General features: G+C 35.8%; 1 long non-coding RNA gene across 1 annotated transcript in view; it reads left to right on the forward strand.

Annotated features, from left to right (window-relative positions):
- The window catches only part of LOC309622634, a 442,022-nt gene that overhangs the window by 157,720 nt on the left and 267,328 nt on the right, over positions 1 to 16,974 (forward strand). The window lies entirely within an intron of this gene.

Raw genomic sequence — 16,974 nt, forward strand, 5'->3', positions numbered from 1 at the left:
ATAACTTTTTCAGAACATTAAACTGTGTATATAGATCTGAAACTAAAACCTGATGGCATAATGGCTAGCCACATGAATTGTTTGTGCCTTGGTTCTCTATGTACATATACCATCATCTATATTTCCTGATATCAACATGAATTGAATCTAGCTTTTAGAAAGTTTAATGAAAAGAGTGGATATGTATCTGTTACCTACCATCATGCTTCAGAAATCTAGCAAAACCCCACTTAATTCACAAGTAGTAGTTATTATTCTTGTAACCTCATATCATACTGCTCTCCATTTCACTTTTATCCTCATGTAAACTGACACAGTTCTTGCTTAGGGTTTTGAATTTGCTATTTCCTCTGCCTAGGAAGTTTTTTTCTAGATCTACCGTGGCTTATTCTTTCACTTCCTTCAGATATTTGCTCAAATATTACCTTCTCAGTGAAGTCTTCCCTAACTACCTTATCTAAAATTACAGTCCCTTCTCCCTGATATTTCCTATTCTAAATACCTGATATATTTTTCTCCATTGCACTTGTCATGTTCCAATAAAGTTTGTGTGTGTTTATGTACGTGTGTGTGTGTGTGTGTGTGTGTGTGAGTGTTAAGGTTACCAGATAAAAAGGAGGATTCCTGTTAAATATGAATATGAGATATAAGTTATGTCCAAATACTGCATGGGATGTAATAATAATAAAAACATTATTTGTTGTTTATCAAATATTCACATTTAACTGCATTTTAATATGTAATATATGGAACATACATTTAAAATACAATATATTGTACATTCTTTAACCATGCAATATTTGGGACGTATTTATACCAAAATTTATTTGTTGTTTATCTGAAATTAAAACTTAAATTGTTATTTTGTATTTTTTTTATAAATTTGGCCATCTGTGGGTACATGTACACACAGTGTGTTACCAACTAGAATGTAATCTCTACAAGTGAATTTTTGCTGTTTTGTTCCCTGACGTAGAGGTGAACAAATAAATAGAGGTGCTCAGCAGTATGTATTTAAGAGTGAATTTAGTTACTTAACCCTTTATAATCTAGGTTTCATTATGTGTTAAATTAGGACAACAATATCTACCTACAGAGTTTGGTGTCATTTAAAAGAAATAATTTATGTAAATAGTTTTTCACAGTACCTAGCAAGGTAGTAATTTTTTTTTTTCCATACAGGTTTGCTTTTATTTCCACATTCAGCCTGTTGAGACAATGGTAGTAAGTATTTGATGATTATTCATTCTTTTGTATTTGTTATTACTATAGCCATTATTATTGTTATTGTTCTTAACCCCAACAAGGGCCCCTAAATATTCAGGGTAAAAATTTCTCAAAATCTGCAAGTTTTTCATATAGAAAATGTCATTAACTGCTTTCCCTAAGATTGAGCTCAAAAGAGATTCGCTTTGCTTCTGAAAGACATATGCAGTGTCTATTGAGTCACTGTTGGAGTTCAAGAATATTTTTCTATTTTTCAAAGGATATAAAAATAACAGATTTTTTTCTTTCCTCATTTAGGAAAAAATAAGATGGGTCAAAGAAATCTATAAAGGTTTGGACTGAAGCTATAAAATGACACTTCAAATGTTATATCTCATTTTCAAGTAGAAGTCTGTTATAGACAGGAGGATGGTATGGGTGGTGGGAACTGCTTAAAAAGCAGCTGCAAAGTATTTTTAAATAGCACCATTTCAAAACTTGCAATTTCCTTGTTTTCTGAAATAATCTTGATAAGAGGTGAACACATCAAACACACTTTAATGCATTAAGTGCTGATTCTCTTTTATAAGGAGACTCACCTAAGAAGCTGAGTGTGCTGCGATGGGGCAGGGTTGGGTCCTCTGGAAAACAGAGGGCCACCTCCTCTTTCACGAACAATATAGAGCCACAGGCTTTGTACATGTATCAGACATTGGGGCTTTTTTTTTCAGTTCATCATCATGGCTTCTTTAGAAATCAGGATTATACAAGTTTAAGCAATACATGCATGGTTTAAAAGATGGTTGCAAACTGATTATTTTCTATAATGCATCATATATATCAAATTTCTCTTAGAGGATTTACCATTTAAAGAGACATTTTAATGAATATTCTTATGAAGTGAGAAATATTTTGGGATTTCATATAACCACACTCTAACTTATCTGTTTTGTAAATTTGGACATTGACAAAGTTATTTTATTTTTCATGCTGGAAAACAACTAGTAAGCATATGATAGACTTAAAGCCAGATATTATAATTTTGTTGTGATTATATCACTGGCAAAATTAAACAGATATTTAATGTCCCATTTGGTGACACACATTATTAATAGTACTCTATTGAGCAAAAGACACCAAATTAAAAAAGGGATATACTATTACTAAGATTTATATTTGCATTTTTACAAGTACACTTACATATCAGAATCCTCACGGTTCCTAATTGGGTATGAGAATAAGCATACACTTGAATTTTCACATAAATGACTTTAATAATAGACATGTATGGAGACACTCTGTTTCTGAATTTGCCAATGACTATTCTCTGTGGTAGAAGCAAATAAAGAACAGAGGTAATAAGCATGGACTTTAGAGTTGGACTCCTGCTTAGCCCCTTCCTATTCATATAATCCTGCAAAAGCTACTTATTTTCAAGGCCGATGCTCACTAATTTAATTAATGGGGGACTATAATAGTACCAGAGTCAAAAACCTTTTGTGGTGGTATAGTGACATAGTTCATGTAGGGTGCTTACCACCAAACCTTTTATATAGTATAAAACACATAACTTGCAATTCTTACTATCATTTCATATCATATCATGAAGAAATGTGTATAACCACTGTAGGGGAGCAAAATTTGCCACCCCAAATGTCTCTTTGGTATGAGGATTGTTTCGAGCTGAAAACAATCAAGGCCCAAAAGACTGAGGAAGAAACTTTGACCTTCCCCCTAACTGTCTGAAAGAACGTAGATAGAGGAACTGTTCCAGGAAGGGAGCTGCCACCATAGATAACTACAGTATGAACTAGGTGTGATAGGGAGGAACCTAGCAAAGTCTGTTTGTTAAAAGTCCTCTCTGTGTCCCATTGTCTCTGCATGGCCCTGCAAACACTTTACCAAATACTTGCTTTTCCATCTGTATGTGAATTGCCTTCTTCCTCTTTGAAGTCCTAAACCACTACCCCCAACATCCTCTTTTATCTTTAGCTGAAGAGGTATTTAAGGTGAGGGTTTTGGTCATTTTGGCAAGTACTCAGTTTTCCTGGGTCTCTCTCATGTATACATGTTATTAAACTTTCATTCGATTTTCTCCTGTTAATGCATCTCATGTTAATTTAATTCTTAGACCAGCCAGAAAAACCTAGAATGGTAGAAAATGTCTTCTTCCCCGACACCACTTTGAATATGAAGAACTCATGACCCTCTTGGCAGTTATTACCATTACTATCATCATCATCATTATTTTAGCTGTTATTAAAGATATTAAGAAGTTTTTGTGTTACAGATGATCCTTTTACACTATACAAATATATATATGCATATTTTCCATTCCATACACACATATATTTTACATGCCATGCTTACATTTTTGAGAAGAGAACTGTCAAATTTTAATAGCATCTTCATAATTTAAAGTAAGGAGGACAAATAGGCTATTTAAAAATTACTTCTCTCCATATAATTTGCAGAATGGCAATTTCTACTCTTTATTTAGTAAAGTTTTATATTTTGTGTAATACTACTGTGCTTACAAAAGCTTGTGATTTAAGTAACATATGTAAATGAACTTAAGTGGTATTTGCATACTAAGACTCATTTAATCATAATATTCATAATCAAATGAAAATCATTTTAGGTAAGCGTAGCCCTAATTAATGTAGTGAATTAGCTTTAATTTGCAAATGAGGGCTTTTAAATAATGCTTTTAAAATTTGACTTCATATCGAAAAAACATTGATCATTCTTTTCCAACTTTAAAGAAAATATTGGAAGCTGACTAGTTTAATTCAACCACTCTTTGTTTCTGAACAAAAAGTTTTATAATACGTTATTGACCTCTTGTATAATAAATAACAATGTAATAAATAATAACAGTACTCTATGTTAATTAGTCAAATGACTGACTGACTAAGCCTTTTAAAATGATAAAATTCTAACTTCCAGTTAGTAACCATCTCATCTATAAAAGCATCTTCAATTGAAAAATAAATCACAAGATACTGTACAACTTACATTTCCTATAAAAAGGAGCCAGTATATGCATGAATATAATACATATTGGTTTCTTGTACTCAGTTTATCAAGAAAATTAATAAGAAGTATCCAATAGTTTCAAATTTTTTTGAAATAAAGGAAAGATTTAACAAACAATTTTAATAAGGCATAACTCATTTTATTGCACTTCACTTTATTGCTCTTTGCAGATAATTGCTTTTCTTTTTTTTTTTTTTACAAATTGAAGGTTTGTGGCAACTCTGCTCAAGCAAGTCTTTTGGTGCCATTTTTCCAACAGCATTTACTCACTTCATGTCTCTGTGTCACATTTTGGTAATCCTCGCAATATTTCAAACTTTTTTATTGTTATTATATTTGGTATGGTGATCTGTGATAAGTAATATTTGATGTCACTAGTTGTTTGGGGGTGCCATGAACCATGCCCATATAAGATGGTGAACTTAATTGATATTTGTTATATTTGTTCTAACTGCTCCACCAACCAGCCATTCCTCCATCTCTCTCCTTCTCCTTGGGCATCTCTATTCCCTGAGACACAACAATATTGAAATTAAGCCTATTAATAATTCTACAGTGGCCTCTAAGAGTTCAAGTGAAAGGAAGAGTCACACAAATTTCACTTTAAATCAAAAGCTAGAAAAGATTAAGCTTAGTGAGGAAGGCATGTCAAAAGCCAAGACAGACCAAAATCTAGGCCTCTTGTGCCAAATGGTTAGGCAAGTTGTGAATGCAAAGGAAAAGTTCTTAAGAAAATTAAAAGTGCTACCCCAGTGAACACACGAATGATAAAAAAAAAAAAAAGTGGAAAAGCCTTATTGCTGATATGGGGAAAGTTTTAGTGGTCTGAACAGAAGATCAAACCAGCTACAACACTCCCTTAAGCCAAAGCGTAGTCCAGAGCAAGGCCCTAACTCTCTTCAACCGTATGAAGGCACAGAGAGGTGAGGAAACTGCGCAAGAAAGGTTTTACGCTGGTTTATGAGGTTTAAGGAAAAAAGCCATCTCTGTAACACCAAAGCGCAAGGTGAAGCAGCGAAGGACTGGGATAGAAGCTGCAGCAAGTTATTCAGAAGATCTAGCTAAGATAATAAATGAAGGTGGCTACACTAAACAGATTTTCAGTGTAGATGAAACAACCTTCTATTGGAAGAAGATGCCATCTAGGACTTTCATGGTGAGAGAGAAGTCAAAGCCTGGCTTCAAAGTTTCAAAGGACAGGCTGACTCTCTTGTTAGGGGTTAGCAGCTGGTGACTTGAAGTTGAAGCCAATGATCATTTACCATTCCAAAATCCCTGGGGTCCCTAAAAATGATAGTAAATGTACTCTGCCTATGCTCTAAAAATGAAACAACAAAGCCTGGATGACAGCACGTCTGTTTACAACATGATTTACTAAATTTTTTAACCCTACTGTTGAGATCTACAGCTCAGGAAAAAAAAAGATTACTGCACCTGGTCACTCAAGAGCTCTGATGGAGCTATACAACAAGATTCATTCTGTTTTCATGCCTGCAAGCACAACATTCATTCTGCAGCCCATGGATCAAAGGGTAATTTTTTTTTTTTTCTTTACCAATATATATATATTTTTTAACATCTTTATTGGAGTATAATTGCTTTACAATGGTGTGTTAGTTTCTGCTGTATAACAAAGTGAATCATCTATATGTATACATATATCCCCATATCCCCTCTGTGTCTTCCTCCCACCCTCCCTATCCCACCCTTCTAGGTGGTCGCAAAGCACCAAGCTGATCTCCCCTGTGATGCAGCTGCTTCCCACTAGCTGTTTTACATTTGGTAGTGTATATATGTCAATGCTACTCTCTCACTTCATCCCAGCTTACCCTTCCCCCTCCCCGTGTCCTCAAGTCCATTCTCTATGTCTGCATCTTTATGCTCAAGGGGTAATTTTGACTTTCAAGTCTTATGATTTAAGAAATACATTTCATAAGGCTATAGCTGCCATAGATAGTGATTCCTGTGTTGGATCTGGGGAAAGTCAATTGAAAACCTTCTGGAAAGATTCACCATTCTAGATGCCACTAAGAACATTTATGATTTATGGTAACAGTTCAAAATAGCTACATGAACAGGAATTTGGAAGAAGTTGATTCCAACCCTCACGGATGACTTTCAGGAGTTCAAGACATCAGTGGAGGAAGTCATTGAGACGTGGTGGAAAGAGCAAGAGAACTAGAAGTGGAGCCTGAAGATGTGACTGAATTGCTGCAATCTCATGATAAAACTTTAATGGATGAGGAGTTGCTTCTTACGGATGAGCAAAGGAAGTGGTTTCTTGAGATAGGATCTATTCCTGGCGAAGATGGTATGAAGACTATTGAAATGACAACAAAAGAATTAGAATATTGCATAAACTTAGTTGATAAAGCAGCAGCAGATTTTGAGAGGACTGACTTCAATTCTGAAAGAAGTTCTGAGATCAAAATTCTATCACACAGAATTGCATGTTACAGAGCAATTGTTCATGAAAGGAACTGTTGATTGATGTGGCAGACTTCATTGTTGTCTTATTTTAAGACATTGCCACAGTCACCCCAAGCTTTAGCAACTACCACCCTGATCAGTCAGCAGCCATCAACACTGACGCAAGACCCTTCCCCAGCAAAAAGATTATGACTCACTGAAGGCTCAAATAATGGTTAGCAATTTTTAGCAATAAAGTATTTTTAAATTAAGGTTTGTACATTTTTTAGACATAATGCTATTGCACACTTAATAGACTACAGTTTCGTGTAAACATAACTTTTATAGGCACTGGGAAACCAAAAAATTCGTTTGTGACTTGCTTTATTGCAATGTTAGATTTACTGTGGTGTTAGATTTATTGCGGTGTCATGAATCTAACCCACAGTACTTCCGAGGTATGCCTATATATTGTAACCACCTGTCTATATGTGAAGGTAAGATAATATAGTTTTTAAGAATATGGATATCTGAGTCAGAAGGCCTCTCTTCCAATTCTGGTACCACAGCTGCTGTGTGACCTTGGGCAAATTATTTAACTTCTCTAATACTTACTTTTCTCATCTTTAAAATAGCAATGATAACAGTACCTAATTCATTTATTTATTGAATTATGTAATATCATGCTTGGCAATCTTTTAAAAAGTAAAAGTACTTAATACATACTAGCTATTATCACTATCAGTACTATTATTTGCTAGAAGGAAAAGCCTATCTTTATGAATATACTTCTTGATATTTTGCCCACCAATATGGGACCTGTTTAAGAGAAAAATTACAGAGTATGGCAGACCTCCTACAGCAACCAGAAACAGATAAATAATCTCCTCTGTATCCACTCCTGGAAGAATCACATGAACCCTGTGGCTTCCAAACCTGAGACTGACAAAGATGTTTGGCCTGCCCCAGGTTAGATTATAGGTGCTTGGAGCACTTAACTAACAAACATGTGTCCCATAAAACTACTGTGGCTCTCACCCTCCTCTCACTTCCTCACTGTGAAACCTAATTTCCATACCCATATTTAGATGTTACTCTATTCCACTGGTCAATCTGCAATACAGCAGATATCTGTAAGGAGACAACCCAGTTTCCTGTACTTTGAAACAAGTTAAAAGTGGTTTATGCCCATAGATTTGTGCAGTGTCCAAATTAAACTGAGCTGAAGTACAAACCCATTTCAAAGTGACTTACTGTCATGCAAATTAGTTTAGATTATGTATTTTCTCATCCTGTTTAAAAACATATTCCAAGATAAACTATTTTAGTAGTTAATGTTATTATACCTGAAAATTTAAAAATTAACTTATTTTAAAGGCTTCCACATCACATTGGCATATTTGCTTCTCCCAAAAACCTTATCAAAGAGACAGGGCATAACTAACTGTTAGTTATATTTTATAAGTGAAGATCAAAGAACAGGAAGACACTGAGGTACAGAAGAAACTAAATTCAAAGAGTTGGATTGTAAGCAAAGGATTCTTGTTTTTGGACCACTAGATAAGCACGTGTGCGTGCACGCACACACACACACACCCCTAAAACGAGGGGATAATAAATATGTGGTAGGCAGGTAACAGTCTCTACCAATTCAAAAGTTTAATTTTCAACCTATTACAAATCTCTGTCCTCAGAGTAATCATTATGAAGTCACTAAAAATTCTACAGATTTGTCCATAAAGCTGAAGCCCAAATCTTAATGTGTCACAAGGTTTTCAAATCATCCCAAGTTTTTCACAAATTTTCAGTGAAAATATTTTTACATTTTACCTAAGATATTTATAAATAGTAGAAATACAGACTACGTACAGTCTACAGGCTGAACAAATGAGAACAAAGAGAAATATCTTCTTTGGGCAATAGATCATAGTGACCCTTCACATCAAACTAAGCTTTACAAACACTCATTATTAAATTGACCATGTGGAGGAGTTGTTAATTAGGAAACGAATACACACAGCAACTCACACACAGAGAAAGACATACACTAGAACTTGCTTGAATCTTCTAGCCTGATAGCTGTATAGACCAATAATTCTGAAGTAGAAAATAATTTTGAATTTTAATAAATACGAGGTAAAAAAGAGAGTTTAGGTTTATTAATTTAAAGGACATTCCTTATGTTAGTTTTTAAGTTTTTGTGCATTATATGAATTTCACAAAGATTTTTCTTTTGTCTTGTTCAAATTTGATTCTTAAGATACAGATATCGGTGTGTTTATTTTCAAAATGTTGCAAAACAGAAAATGCTGGTATTACTTAAATATTAATAGGGAAAGTATATCCAGTTAAATAGATAAAATTAGTTAAAGCCATTGCTTTAAGCAAGAGGAAGACTCTACTTTACTTAATATGGATCAGACCCATCTTCAGTTATATCTTGCAAACATGACATTTCTAACATCGAACTAATTTTGGGAGCAAAATATAAACATTTTATCTTTCCTCATTTAAGAAATGTTGGCCAAGTTCCTAGGTATGATACGGAAGCATTATTTCTTCTTTACTTAATATTTGTTGATAGAGCACAAACCTCCAAAATGCTGGCAAATACCTCCTTCATACCTAAAAGCAGTTATCTATGTACTATGGTGTCAGAAGTGTTATCATACCGAAGGTGCAAATTTTATTGTTACCAGGTTGTTGCTAAGGGGGAATTTGTATATTCTTGAAAGATAATGGTTATGGGACTTTCAATATTTTTTCCCACATCACCCATATAATTTAGCCAAATAATTTATAATTAGAATAGAAGAAAGATATTTAAACAAATCAGCCTTACTAAAACTTTAAGAAACTACTGACAAAATTGAATGGGCCTTTAATCTATGGCCTGTAAACCACCTTTCAGGATATCAAAACATACAGACAAGAAGATTAATTAATGCAATAGTGAATATCTGTCTTGGATGTTTTAGGCATTGCTGGCTTGAAGGTAGAGATGTGGGCTCATGATTTCAGAGTCTTTTCAAATTCTTAAATACAGTGACCTTCGAAAAGCTGCATTGTGAGTTACTATCTATTGATATATTTCACTGTGATATGCAGAGAAAATAAAAATTTACTTTTAAGAACTTACATGTCAACTTTTTAATAATGCAACACTTTAGTGTATATTATATTATAGCAAGCCTCTAATTTTCATATCTTGAAGAAAATTTACTGATTGCACGTAAGGACAGAAGTGCCTAATCTAAATGTGTTTGCCACCATCCTGACCACACACAGACCCTGGGGAAAAATAAATAAATAAATAAGCCTATGAGCCTGAATGAGCCTTAATGAGTTGGGGGCAAAAGGCAGGGAAGGAAGATGGAGCCAAAAGTATATTTCTATGCATAATAGTGTCTATTTTTTTTGTTGTTGTTATGGAAGTGAATATGAAGTGGAAACCACAGCTGGAGTCTCTAAGAAGTTATGTCAACTTAACATTTTATTAAATACTTACAATTTGTCTTCCACTGCTGCACTAGACACTTAGAATTCAAAGTTGAAAAAGTGAGGCATTTTGCCCCCTCAAGGAGCTCAGTGTCACAATCAGTGCGAGATGAGTAAAATGGTTCTGGCAGTATGGTGACTGATGTGCTAACCGCACAAGCATACTACCATGAGAATACAAATAAGAATTTGTTCATGTTGAGCGGAGGGAAGACTTTGCTGAAGGAATGATGTATGAGTTGGACCTTGTATTGTATAATACAGTAGTTAAGCATGTAAAGTAGTTAAGCATGACAGTATAAACAGAAAGATTCACAAATGTCACGATGGTCATGCATATAAAATTTTGACTCCTCGGCTGTAATTTTTTTCCATAAAATTGAAGTAGTGTTACATGCAATGTCATATTCTAGATTAGATCCTGGGACAGAAAAAGGACTAAAATGAAAGAACTGGTAAAATCCCAAATAGGATCTGGAGTATAGTTAATGGTAATTTATTACTGCATTTGTTTTAGTCAGTTATATTTATTAGGGTCACAGTCACTTTCCTATAGTACTAGCTTACTGCTGGCTGTCACACTACAGCAACAGCTTGCAAGACTACTCCTACCTATAGTGCAGCTTGCATCTGAGAAGAAGATGCCAGCCAAACCCCTTTTCCAATTTCAGTGGGTTCTATGGGGCCTAGTAATGGAAATATTTGGATTGTAGAGGCCCCAGAATTAAGCTGATCGTAAATTCCTTTAAAGCACGGCGTTTATAAATTTTAAAAAACTTTATAAATTTAAAAAAACTTTATAAATTTTAAAAAACTTTTCACTACATTTGACAAATTCCTAAAAAAGAAGCAACATACCCATAAAAAGTTGTGAACCTAAAAGCAACTTTTCTAAGTTATCAATAATTAAAACAAATTCTTATAGATCATGCCAGAGGAAAGCTTGAATTGTCTTTCTATTTGCTTTATAGAAAATAGTATTTAAATATTGTCAACAATCAAAGAATATTCAGTCAACATACATTAAAGCATTATGGAAATGGGATGGCAATAATAAAAATGTTAATTTCTCAATTTTGGATTATTTTTATAAATATATATTTATATAAATCCTTTTATGTCCTTTTTTCATAATGTACCTTATTTTTGAAGCTATGATTTTTGTAATATATATCATAAAATGACTCCTCTAAACTTTGTAAGCTAGAGGTCACAAAAATTCCTGGATTCATCTCTGTAAGTAGAGTCGCTAAAAATGACTGATGGGAAATTAAAACAATGGCATTTGTTAGAAAAACTCAAATGCCCATAATTACAAAATGTGCTTTATGAGGTATATTCTGCATACAAAGAGCAAAGGTGGTCTAAGTCTGATGAACAAAAAAGTCTGTGTTATGTGAATAAATGGCAAAAAAGGAGAGGAATTACACGAGGCCTGTGCTGCTTGCTTCTGTGTGAGGAATATTTTCAGAGATTGAACTAGGTGTATACCGGTCCCTTAACCCTGATGCATCACCTCCTAGAACCCTGAGGGTAACTACAGATGAGTTATTGAAGCTGCTTACAGAATGGTTCACTAAAAAAAAACAAACAAAAACAAAGACAATAAAACAATAAGAATTTTAACTCAAACTGACATGGGTTCTGAGTTGCCTTCAAGCCTGCAGTAACTATACTCTATAAAACTCTACTCATAGATCACTTCCTGACCACACATCTCAACTGCAGACATGACTCTTTAAGAGGGATGCTAAGTCCTGGTTTTTACAGAACAGAGCCATTATGGAATAGCTTATCATACGGCTGAGAAGGAAGAACAGATGGTCTAGTGGTCTACATGCAATCTCTGTAGCCAGATTGCTCAAGCTCATATGTAAACTCCACCACTGAATAATGCCAGGGTATTGAACAAGTTACTTAGCCCCTCTGTGACTAGATTTCCTCATCTATACAATGGGGATAATGATATAACCTATCTCAAGTTGTTGTGATGAGGATTAATTGAGTCAGTACTCATAAAGTACTTAGGATAACACCTGGAAGATAATATAAAACTTCTCGGGCTTCCCTGGTGGCGCAGTGGTTGAGAATCTGCCTGCCAATGCAGGGGACACGGGTTCGAGCCCTGGTCTGGGAAGATCCCACATGCTGCGGAGCAACTGGGCCCATGAGCCACAACTACTGAGCCTGCGTGTCTGGAGCCTGTGCTCTGCGACAAGAGAGGCCGTGATAGTGAGATGCCCGCGCACCGCGATGAAGAGTGGCCCCTGCTCGCCGCAACTAGGGAAAGCCCTCGCACAGAAACGAAGACCCAACACAGCCAAAAATAAATAAATAAATTAATTAAAAAAAAAAAACAAAAACTTCTTTAGTTAAAAAAAATCACTAAACAAGTTGTTAATCTGTAGGCAGAAAGAAGGAAACTTGGGAGACAGGATCATTATTTTGAAAAATCTAAATTTTCTTTCTACAGAAAAGGACCTGGTCTAATTGTGATAAAAAACAAAAATGCCAGTATAAACTAGATGAGATTCAGAATCACATATGGTGGGACTTTTGAATCTATTTCTCCATACCATTCTACCCTCACCTAGGCAACTACTACAATGTGCTTAATTAATATTTTATTTTGTGAAATTGGCATCATTGTTTTATGTGTGCATGTTTTTAATTTGCAAAAATGGTATTGTATCATATACATTATTAAATATCTTTTTTCAATAATCCCCATGCTATGGATATTTACCAATGTTGTTTTCTGTATCTCTAAACCATTTCCTTCAAACACTAATACTTCATGGTGTGCATTCAGTCCATTTTACCCATTTTGCTCTTCGAGTGACAGACATACAGTCTGACTGGCAAACATTTGAAAAAATGTGCCTATTATTAGTAAGGACCAGAAACTGCAAGAACATCCATACACTCTGGTTAAAGGACAGATTGATATAGGCATTCTGGGAAGTAATCTTTTACCAGCTATTCAGTTTAAGTAATAGCTCCTTGTTTTAACGTGCATGTATCTCACAAATGATTATTTTATGCTTTCTTCACATATGTGCTTTAAGATTTTTCACTTTTTTTCTGAAGAGTCTACTCATGTCACTTAACAAATATTTTTTTCTACTAAAATTTCCCCTTTTGAAACAGGTTCTTGAATATTTTACATAATAATCCCCAGCTTATTTTAGACATTGAAAGGTCTTTTCCCAGTCAGTCATCTATTTCTTAACTTGGTCTGTGGTATCCTTGGTTAAGCAGGTGTTGATTTTCTTAACCTTTAATTTCAAATTCACAGAGAAAGCTATAATAATACTCAAATTATCTCATATGCCGTGTACAAATATGCATCAGTTGTTTACAATTTGCTTTTGCTAAATTATATATAAACCTACATATATAAACACATCCACAATATCATAGATACATATTTGTATTTTTTTCTGAATCATTTGAGAGGAAGCTGCAGAAACTATGCTCCCCTACTTTTAAATATTTCACTGTGTATGTCCTAAGAGCAGAATTTTCAAAGTCAGAGAATAACATTGATTCAATATTTTCTAATCCACAATCCATATTTAACTGTTGTCAGCTATCCTCATAATGTTCTTTAAACTTCTTACCATTCCCAATGTGGGATCACACAACGCATCTTGTTATTGCGTCAAATGACAAAAATATTGCAATTAAGTCATGTGTTTAATGACCTTTATTCAAGAGAAAACAACCCATGGTTGGGGAAGTGCAGTGGCTCACAAGCAGTGGAGCACTGTTCCTGAGAGAACTACATTATCTTCAATTTGCTTTTTTAAATCAGGGAGAAGATCTTCAACTAAAATGGAAATCAAAAGACCTTGTATTCTAGATTTAGAGCTGTTTGTCTTTGGAATGTTTTTCTTTCCCTCTGAGTACATAGTTTCATTTAAGCTTAGGGGAGAAGGTCTAAAACAAAAAGTTCTTATCAGGCTCTGAATATCAGCTTCCAACCTGGCAAACTTCTGACCATAGAGCTATTTAAAAAAGCCTTTCAAATATTTTGTCACATTTCAGCTGGTACAAATAATAAATATACCTGGTGGTACTGAATAAACACATGGAGGAAAAAGGCTTCGTCAAAGAAGGTGCAAAAGATACTATCCTCCCAAGATCCAGAGCCACTCCAAAAGATAGCCAAAAGAAAAAAAGAGACTTAGACAACTCCCCTGAGAACTGGCAACAGTTTGTATGACTCTACCTGCAAATGGAGTGCAACCCACATTTCTGTCCGGCCATATTTTGGGGCCCCAAACCTGATGGTTGAGCTGCCTGCATATGCAAGAACCCAATAACCTGTGTGCCCCAGGCAGGGTAGAAAGCCAAGCCAAGCTCTCAGAACACAAAAAGGAGACAAACATGAAGGAAACTGCTGTTCCTGCGAGAGAAAGAACCAACAAATGGGCACCGCAAAACCAAATCCACAAGAGTATGAATTTGGAAAGGAAGAGACAATGTGAAATTTCACCTTTTCTAGGTACTACTAAGGTCTGGAAGAGCTGACCCTGGTAAGAACTCTAACCCTTCACTGGCTTCTGCCAATTTTCCCAGGATGCCATCTGTAGGCTCTGGAGTGAGTGGTGTTTAAAGAACAGAGTGTAGCTCTGGTATCTACCAAAATTTAGCAAGGTTTTCTATTAATTTTAATTTTAGTTTCCTCTTGGTTGCTTAAGGGAATAACTGGTAGCAGTTTACCACAGAATCCCTGGAATTCCCACCAACCCTGAGAGGGGAACCATAAACTTTCAAGGACAATCTCTTTTTCCAGTATCCTGGTTGATGGCGAACGAGACAACAATTTCTGGGCCAGGGTTTTGATGATGCACGCTTGGTAGGGTACAACAGGGGACACTAGATCTTTAGGTTAGGTTTCTGGCCTTGGAGCTGTTGTAGTTGTCAGGGCACTAACTTGATAGACTTTGTTTATAGTTTCGTAGTCTCTTCAGAGTGGAGAGGCAACTCAGTTAGAGCAGGGGTCCCCAACCCCCGGGTCAGGGACCAATACTGGTCCGAGGCCTGTTAGGAACTGGGCTGCACAGCAGGAGGTGAGCGGCGGGCAAGAGAGTGAAACTTCATCTGCTGCTCCCCATCGCTCCCCATCACTCACATTAACCGCCTGAACCATCTGAACTATCTCCCCCGCCCCCGCATCCATGCAAAAATTGTCTTCCATGAAACCAGTCCTTGGTGCCAAAAAGGTTGGAGACTGCTGAGTTAGAGGATTAGTAGGTTGAGTGCTCAAGAGAAGGAGGCTAGAAGGGGTAATTAGGAGTCCAGTCAGTTTTACAGTCTTTTGTTTTAGGTACTTCTTGTGTCTTTAATTTTTCATTAGCCTTTTGTAATGTATCTTTCAATGAAGCTATTTTGGAATCTTGAGGCCTTTTGGAGGCTTCTGCATGCCAATTAAAATAGGTATCCCATTCTGTGTATTGATTTGGGAACACTTGCTTTCAAGTACACTTCTTAAATAAACAATCTTATCTAACTGGAACATTCCCCATAACAGCCACTCTGTAAGATTGTGCCATATTTGTAGATAGATACAGCTTCTAGGATCACAGTTCGAAGACATACAATAAGCAGGTGTGCTGGAAGGTGGTATGCTCATTTCTTTGAAACTTGAGGATCCTGTTTCTTTAGCTAAGTGTTGGATCTCTTGGAGACAAATTAATACCTAATAGGGATGCGCCACTGGGTTGGGGATTTTGTGGTGTTTTACAGTGCACCTTGTTGCACAGAAATTTTCTTGAGGTTGGGAGGTGCCTAGTGTCAATAGAACCTATTCCATGACCAACTTATCCTAGCCTGGGAGTCTTTACAATTAGGTAGCAAGAGTTCTAACAGCTTTTAAGCACTAAACCCACTACCAATTTTGTGAGATGTGGCTTCTTAGATTCCCATTAGCAATATATCTCTTACTCTTTCCGTGAGAATATTTCTTTATAGTGGTAGATTCCCTAATGGCTTTGAATAGTCTGACTTGTGCCTAGTTAGATTTTGATGTGCCATTGGTCAAAAAACCTTGGACTTCTTGTCTTAATTTATTTCCCAAGTCCCCCAGTGGTTTCTGTAATGGACTTAACCTCCAGGCTTTGTGAGTCTCCTAAAGGCTGCCATCTTGCTTTCTAAGATTTAGGGGTACCCATTATTTTCCCTTGAAATAATCCTCCATAATTCAACTAGACTTACTGTTTCTGGATGCCTGTGCACAGTTCTTAAGAACTGTAAGTGTCAACATGAAAATCTGGAGTCTCTCACACTCCAATATACACTCTGAAAATGTGGAGTCTCACACATCCCAATTTTCCACCCAGAAGGATTAGGACAAACAAACTCGAAGAGCTCAGAACGTAAAATAAGCGGAGCTCAATTCGAGAGAAACTTACCAGAGATGCTGGAGAATAGCCAAAGAGGCAGTAAGCCAAAGGGGATCTGTGGGTATCTTCACCTGCATCTAGGACCTGTCCCTGGAATCTTCACCAGCTGTCTTCGAGTACCATCTCACCCCTAAACTATCAAATGACAAAAATAATACAATTTAGTAATGAGTTTGTTGTCTTTTATTCAAAGGAAAACAATCTATGGATTGGAGGAATACAGTGACTCACAGGCAGAGGAGTACTATTCCTGAGGAATTTGGGGCAAAACTAAGTTGTATAGAGTGTTAGAAGTAGAAACACAGGAATAGGGCATGATTGGCTAGGAAGTTGAAGATTTCCTTACAGGGCTAGCAGATCCCATTTTCTAGGGTAAGGTAAGCTAACTAAAGCTGAGTTGGAGGATTGTGAT

The sequence above is a fragment of the Balaenoptera borealis genome (genome assembly GCF_965194805.1).
Source record: "Balaenoptera borealis genome assembly, chromosome: 2".
NCBI lineage: Eukaryota > Metazoa > Chordata > Mammalia > Artiodactyla > Balaenopteridae > Balaenoptera > Balaenoptera borealis.